The sequence below is a fragment of the Myotis lucifugus genome, unplaced genomic scaffold (assembly GCF_000147115.1).
Source record: "Myotis lucifugus unplaced genomic scaffold, Myoluc2.0 scaffold_32, whole genome shotgun sequence".
NCBI lineage: Eukaryota > Metazoa > Chordata > Mammalia > Chiroptera > Vespertilionidae > Myotis > Myotis lucifugus.
Window position 1 is genome coordinate 5,633,346 of NW_005871080.1, and position 7,641 is coordinate 5,640,986.

The following is a 7,641-nucleotide window of genomic DNA, read 5'->3' on the forward strand; positions in this document are numbered from 1 at the left end:
GGGGCTAGCAGTTATGGCTGCTCTCAGTCTTGCCCTCAGAGGCTCTGCTTCTCAGTGTCCCGGTAATCGCTGCAAGCCCCTCGGAGGGAAAGCTGCCCTCGGGTTCTGACCAATGCCAGACAGTCCCGCTTCTCCTGTATGAGTCTGGGTCCCTAGAGACTCACCCGGAGCTGGAGCTCAGAGCCTGAGACTCCCTCCTGATTGAAAACGACAACCGCACCCTCAGCCGCCAGCTCACTCCGCATGCACTCCGCACCTTAGTATTTTACTCCCACACTGCGTCTCCTCTGAGTCTCGGTATGCTTTTCTCTTTCCTTCTAGTTGTAGAATTTCCACTCAGCCAGCCTTCCTGTGGTTCTGGATGATGTCCGTTCCGTCTTTTAGTTGTATTTTTGAAGTGGTTGTGTGAGACAGCATTCTCTGGTGTTTACCTATGCCGCCATCTTGGTTTCTCCCTAAAAATATATTTTTTAAAAGTGTAGCTTTTATTCTGAAAGCAATGAAAGCCATTGTAAAGAATTTTTAAACAGCTTTATTCAGCTATAAGTGACATACAATAAGCTGCACATCTACACTAATAAAAGAGAAACATGCAAATTGGTGTCACTCCGCTACCCTTCCTATTGGCTAATCAGGGCGATATGCAAATTTAACTGCCAGCCAAGATGGCGGCCGGCAGCCAGGCAGCTTGAAGCGAACATGAGGCTTGCTTTGCTTCAGTGACGGAGGACTCGGGGGGGGGGGGGCGGTCAGTTGGTTGGAGCATCATCCTATGGGCCAAAAGGTTGCAGGTTCAATTCATGGTTGGGGTTGTACAGGAGGCAGCCAATCAACATTTCTCTCTCACATCGATGTTTCTCTCCCCCTTTCCCTTCTCCTTTCTCTAAATTCAATGAAAACATATCCTCAGATGAGGATTTAAAAACAATGTTGTGGCCTGTTTGGTTAAGGTGGGGATAAATGTGGAATATAAAAATTAGAATGTGAGAAAATTTTTCTCTAAAAGTTTTATATTTGTTTTATTTTGATTTTGAATGACCTCACTGTATCTATCACCTATTCTCAAACTAAAAATAAACAAAACATATATATATATATAAAATGACTTTCATAAAATGAAAAGAAAAAAAAAGATGATTGTAGCCTTTTTAAGAACCTTAAGGCATTTGGGGAGATGAGCTAGCGCCTGATCTCCAAGGAATACCTCTCCAGTGACTGCAACCATTTCCATAAACTTCCCTGACGCATTTGTCACCAACAGTGAGGTACATGGAAGAAGCAAATAAATCCTATGCTAAATACCCCATTGAGAAGCAAAATGTGGATATCCAATTAGGTATTTTCCATGCTCAACAACCTTGTTATTATTTACAATCCCTAGTCATAATCTGTTCAGCAAGTCCACTCTATTAGGATCTCAAACTATGTTTCTGGCCTTACCTCCTACCGTTATCTATTCTTCTATCTAACAAAACTAGACAACTAATCCTTCCTCAGAAATTTTCTGATATTCCTCCATGTTTTTGTGCCTTGACACATTCTCTTCCTGTCACTTGGAATGTTTCTGATCTCCCAAGTCCTAGCTTTGTCTGAAAATTACTCCAAATGTTTTCCCAAAACTGTCCTAATTTTTCTGGTAGGATATGATCAAATGAAGCAACATCTGCAAAATTCTCTAGTTTAATGGCTGACATAACAAGAATACAAAAATGTTAGATGAATTTCTGAACCCTGATAGAATATTTCTTGTATCTTTTATGGCACCTAGAAATTTTTATTTGCATCGTAATTATTAAAATAGTAATCATGCTAGATTATAAGTTTTAGATGACAAGTATTATGGGGAGGGGGTTCATACATGGAGTAGCTGGTTAAAAATATTTTAATTTCAGTTTAATTGAAACACTTGTGTCATTCAAACTTACCTGTAAACTAATACTGTATTTCATTCTGATGATAGAGTCTGGACAATGTAAGTAAGTAATGCTTTTAAATGTGACTATATGTGGCTGTGTGGGGGAGTTCTGTGCTTTTCCCTACAAGTAATGAAATCACCTTTCTTCTGGGGAAAGCATTTTCATTTCTGTTGTGTGGAGGCTCCTCTTTTCAGCTAAGAGAACATGTGTTGCAGGTGCAGGTGGCTCCTCGATGCCTGAGTGGGCTGGTGACCTAGGCCTGGTCACTCAGGGTGTCTGTGCCTGAGTCAAAGATCTGCTCAGCTATGGTCATGTGACACAATTCAGTCCAAATAGATCTCAATCCGAGACCTTTGTTGTGTTACAGGAAAGGCATTAATTTGCAACAGAGTTTGTTGAAAGGGTTGGATGTAAACCTAAAACTTTCTTGTCATTTAAGTGTGAGTTTCTACAAGAAACTGCTGATAGAAAAAAGAAAATAAGAACGAATCCTGATATTTATGTGTGATCTCCTGGATCCAGCCATGCCTCACTTTGCTCTCCTTGGAAATTTTAATCATATAAATCATTGCCTATCCCTATCATGTCGGCTAATTTTAACTCATTTTTCAACCCTTTGTAAATGAAAGTCTACTATAAACTGAAATTTAGAATATTTAGAAGTACATTTTATTTATTTATTTATTTACTTACTTACTTACTTATTTATTTTTAGCCCTCACTCTAGAGCATGCTTAGAGAAAGCAAGGGAAGGCTGGAGGGAGGGAGAAAGTAGGGGGGGAGAGAAACATCGATGTGAAAGAAAAACATTGATTGGTTGCCCTCTCTATGCTCCCCAACCTGGGATGGAACCCGTAACCCAGGTATGTACCCTGACTGGGAATAGACACAGGACACAAGTACATTTTAATGTCCAGCTATATAACAATTATTTTGTTATATATATGCTTCTGTTACTAAAAGGGTTAAATTTAGGATGATAAATGATTTTTTAAAAATATATAAAGCAATTGATTATGCTAAATATTTTCCAAGTTTATGGAAATACCAAAACTATCTGAAGATATAATACATGTAATTTTCATCTTCCACAAGAAATATGCATGTCTTTTCTGGAATACCTACAGCAACGGGAACATCTCTTTGATGGACCCTTTATATAGGACAGTCTTAGGAATTCTGTGCTTAAATACCACAGCAGGACCCATGAGTAACAAAACACACTTCTGCCATAAAACATATCTTCCCATTTGCCTCACTTGACATGGAATTTCTCAACATTTAGCTGGTCCTGTGGATCCTGTCTGCTGGGAGACCTTAGTAGAATTCTACTTGGAGGAAGAGCAGTGGCCTGGCTAAAAAATAGAGAAACAAAACACTGTGTCCTTTTCCTATGAGCATGGACAACTTTTATCAGAAGCTCTCAATGCTGAGAAATAGGATGAGTAGATCTTTAAGGACAATGGGAGTGGGATGGAATGAGCAAAGTGAGGCCTATCCCTCTGGGTACCAAGGCTGGGGTATTCTAAATTAGGGATAGAGTAGGCCACTCCAGAACAGACCCTTAAAAAAGAAGAGGAGGAATATTAATGAAAGCATGTTTCCCTTCTGATTATTGCTGAGTGCTGGCCCCAAGTGGAAAAGAATGATATTCTTTTAATAAATCAGTTTTGAACTAACTCTCCAAATGAGATCCTCTGCATTGCTGTTATTTCACCAAAATGCATTTCTTATTTATTCACTTAAAATGTATAAAGGTATAGTAACCTACAGTAACTCATTTGGAATTGCTTCTTAAGACTTGGTCTGTATATTCAAGAGATAATACATTACTTGTTTTACAAGCAATTCTGAGAGTATTTTAGTTTACATGTCTATAAGTACTACTTATTGTTCTTTATGCTTTAGAATGCTAAGCTATGATTAATTAATTCTTAATTTTACATATATCCCATAAGATGTTTTTATTTTAATTGTTTCTGCAAGAAACCATTGTTTTACAGAGAATTTGGCTTTTAAAATATAACATAGTCTAAAAAACTATACTGACCTTTTTTTTTCAGTACCAAATGTTTATGTGGATATTCATTTTGTTCTAATGTGTAAGTATTACATATGTTTATTCATGCAATGTTCTTTTATAATAAAATGAAATAAAGTAATAACATATCATCTCAAACTATCTGAATTACACAGCTTCTATAGATACAGAAGGTCAGAACCACAATATTGAAGTCAGATTTAAATAATGTCTTCCATTGTGAGGTAATGCAACAAATTAAAAAGCTAATCAGTATATCAAAGCAAATTCATATTACCAAGGTCTTCTTACATTCTACCAATAAAAAATGTATTGAACACCAAGTCTTAATCTGTTTTTTTTGTGATCATTTTAAGTTAACAAGTAGCAAGCTTCAGTATTGACAATTGAAGAGGTCTTAAAATGGAGTGTACTAGTATGCCTAATAATTTCCTGCTAACTTGACCATATAAAAAAACACACATTTATATATGTCTTTCAATAGAAGACAAGACAAGAAAATTGTTGGCACTTATCAACCCTGTAACCATTTTTAATAACACAAAAATATAGGTGTTGTGGGGGTCATCTCTTCCCCCATCCAACAGCACAATAAAAATAATATTAGAAAAGAGTGGATCATATCGGGGGCTTTTATTAAAATTCTTTCAAAAATCTACAGTCAGATTTATTTCAGGTATTTGTCTCTGAGATTAGCAACACTTTCATATTTTCTGTACATATGTTACAGCACACACAGACATTCTCTAAAAGCAAGAAGTCAATATAAAAGTTCTTGTCAATTTATGATTAAGAAAACCTTTTTATTACTAGAGTTTTTATTTTGGAAAACCTCAAGGAAGGAAAATTATATAATTACATAAGTAACAAAAGTATATCGCTAATTTGCCTCTTTCCCCAGAAGTAACCTTTGGTGAAGTCAGTCAGCTATGACTTCTGCTTTAAACATAGTTTTGCTTATGAAATAAAACTTGCGCTCATTTCACTTACACCTTAAGTAAAATTTAGAAAAAAAAATACATCCAAATGTCACAGTACAGAGCTTTCTTTTGCATTTTAAACTCTGCTGCTTTTTAATAGCTATTTAATAAACTACTCATTTAATGACCTACACCTTTTCAAGGGTTTCTAGTGCTAACTTTATTACAGCACTTTACAGTATCTCTCACATTGCAATCCAGATGTTAGTTCTTATTGTTAAAATGCCTTTTTTCTTTCATTTGCTGGATCTCAAATAGTACATATTTTTTATAAAACCAGTTAAAAATGCAAAGTTTCACATTTTCTCTAGTAATTATTTTTAAAAAGCACTTTCAAACTAAAAATATACCTTAATTTGTCTTTAATATTTTACTATGAAATCTGAGTAAAGGATCCGAGTATAATATCTCAATAAAGAAGCTGAGAATTTGACAGCTGCAAATATGAAAAGAATATTCTTGCCTGCACCAAAGGAAACAAACTTACGTTTCAATCACAGGCGAAAACATCACATTTTTGTAGAAATGTTTATATGTTCACACCAAAGCTTAGGATAATCTGTCAAATGTTTTCCAGTTTAAATTTCATGTTCAATATAAAGTTAAAACTCACTTACCTTTTCTCCGTGATGACTTGTTATTGAAACTGCCATCAACTTGTTACTGTTAATGACTCTTTCAGCAAAAACGGAAAACAGTGAAGTCACATGTCGTAAGAGTAGGCCTATGTTGGATGCTGTTTAATTTCAGAACTGAAGAAGAAAAAAAAAGGAGGGGGTGGGGGTGAGCACAAAAACTTTTAAATAAAACCACTTCCTGCGTAGTTACGGTTAACCACACACATCGCATCATTACTCGATTTGAAGACATTGCCTTGTATAGTCAACAATATCGCTATTTTTCGATGTGATTTTCAATTTTCAAACTCTACACACTTATATAGGTATCACCAATTCTGATTTAAATGGGGAAAATGTGAAGTTAAAAATTTGGCAGGGGGAGGAGCCGGCTGCTTAGCACTGAGGGAACTTCCTCTTTCTCTGGCTCCTAGCAAGGGCTTCCAACCTAAGTCTTTACTCCCCGCGGCTGCCTTGAGCATTCTCACAGGCTGTCAGAAGCTCTGCCTGCTGACTGAGAAGCCAAGAAGCCACTCCCAGTTCCCAGACCTGGGGTCTTGGTCTCACCCATGGGTGGGCCCACAGAGGGGCTCCAGTTAATAAGGTCATGGGGTTGCACAGGTTGCATCAGAACTTCAGAGAACACAGCCCCGGCCCTGCCATCTGGGGGGAAGGAGGGCAGTCTTCCAGCACATGCTGTTGTGGCACTGGCTCTGGCTGTGTCTCTTGCATTGGAGTGTCCCCTCTGGCAGCTTCCGAAGCAGGTCTGAAATCTGCTGAAGAGCTTTTGGTCTGGGCCTAACCGGCTTGGCTCAGTGGATAGAACTTCAGCATGTGGACTCAAGGGTCCCGGGTTCGATTCCGGTCAAGGGCATGTACCTTGGTTGCGGGCACATCCCCAGTAGGAGGTGTGCTGGAGGCAGCTGATCGATGTTTCTAACTCTCTAGGCCTCTCCCTTCCTCTCTGTAAAAAATCAATAAAATATATTTTTTTAAAAAAGAGCTTTTAATCTAGCTAGCTGAATGATTCCTTGTGTGTCCTGACTTGAGAAAATTAATACTCCAAAGGGCATCCTTTCTGGATGCTGCTCTGTGCCCATCTGCGTCAACCAACCCAAGACATACCTTTGGTTGTTGTTGTTGTTGTTGTTGTTTTTTGGGGGGAGGGTGGGCATCGCAACCATCAGGAGAGGGTATGCGTCTTTATTGCACCACGGCGTTCAAGAAATAAGCTCCCGCATGTCCAGGCATAGCTGGTTTGGTGAGATTTCTAAGACATTCACAAACGGATAAGGTTCCCTTTCCAAATATAGGAGAACACTGAATCACAATCTTTTGTCACACAAATAAACGGGGCTACAATCTGTACAGTAACACTCAGTGGTTTGGAATCTTGGGCACACAAAAAGAGGATCTTTAAAAATATATTTGGTAGATGCGGCCCAAGTTACGGGTGACACTGTCCCTGCAAGCTAATCGCCTTTCTCTTGGCCTCTCCTTCCCCAAACCGGATTTCAGATTGGCCCTGGGACTCACTGTGGATGTGGGTCCAGGATGCGCCTGTGCACAGGTTAGAGCCTGAAGGTCTGCGCTCGGTGCGTCTCTGACGCCGAGAAGAAAGGGGACCGGAAGTGAGCAAATCGGAATTCAGGCCTCAAGTCCACGCTGGTATCTATGTAACCTTGGCCAAGCCGCTTAAATGATTGAGGTTCCAGTTATTTGGCCCTATAACGGAGCATGCAAACAAAATACACCTATCTTTTGTAATAACATTTTTGGTCCCCAAATTGGGGAGCTTCCCAGGTAACATGCGAAAGTGGCCTCCATGCACCAAGGGAAGGCAAGGGGCGATGGAGGAAGGCGCGAGGCCGCTTCCGGGTTGGGAGGCGGCGGTTCTACGAAGCGAGAGAACATATACACGAGGCTTGTCTTGGGGGCAAAAGGCATGTTTCTCTCTGCACCTGCGTTCTAGAATCTTCAACGTTTCTGTGTAGAGGCCGTACCTGGGGTCAGTCCTGTATTCTGTCCAGATGGTCTCGCGGGGCTGCAGATGGTCTCGCGAGGCTGTGTCTTGGCGGTGACACACC

At 39.3% G+C, this 7,641-nt stretch overlaps 1 protein-coding gene across 1 annotated transcript in view; it reads right to left on the bottom strand.

The window, feature by feature from the left end:
• ARHGAP15 (Rho GTPase activating protein 15) overlaps positions 1–5,614 on the bottom strand; it is a 650,587-nt gene extending 644,973 nt beyond the window's left edge. The window contains exon 1 of the mRNA XM_006086875.3: positions 5,555–5,614. The gene's annotated coding sequence lies outside the window, so the exon portion shown is untranslated. The remainder of the gene's footprint in view (positions 1–5,554) is intronic.
• Between the last annotated feature and the right edge of the window lie 2,027 nt (positions 5,615–7,641).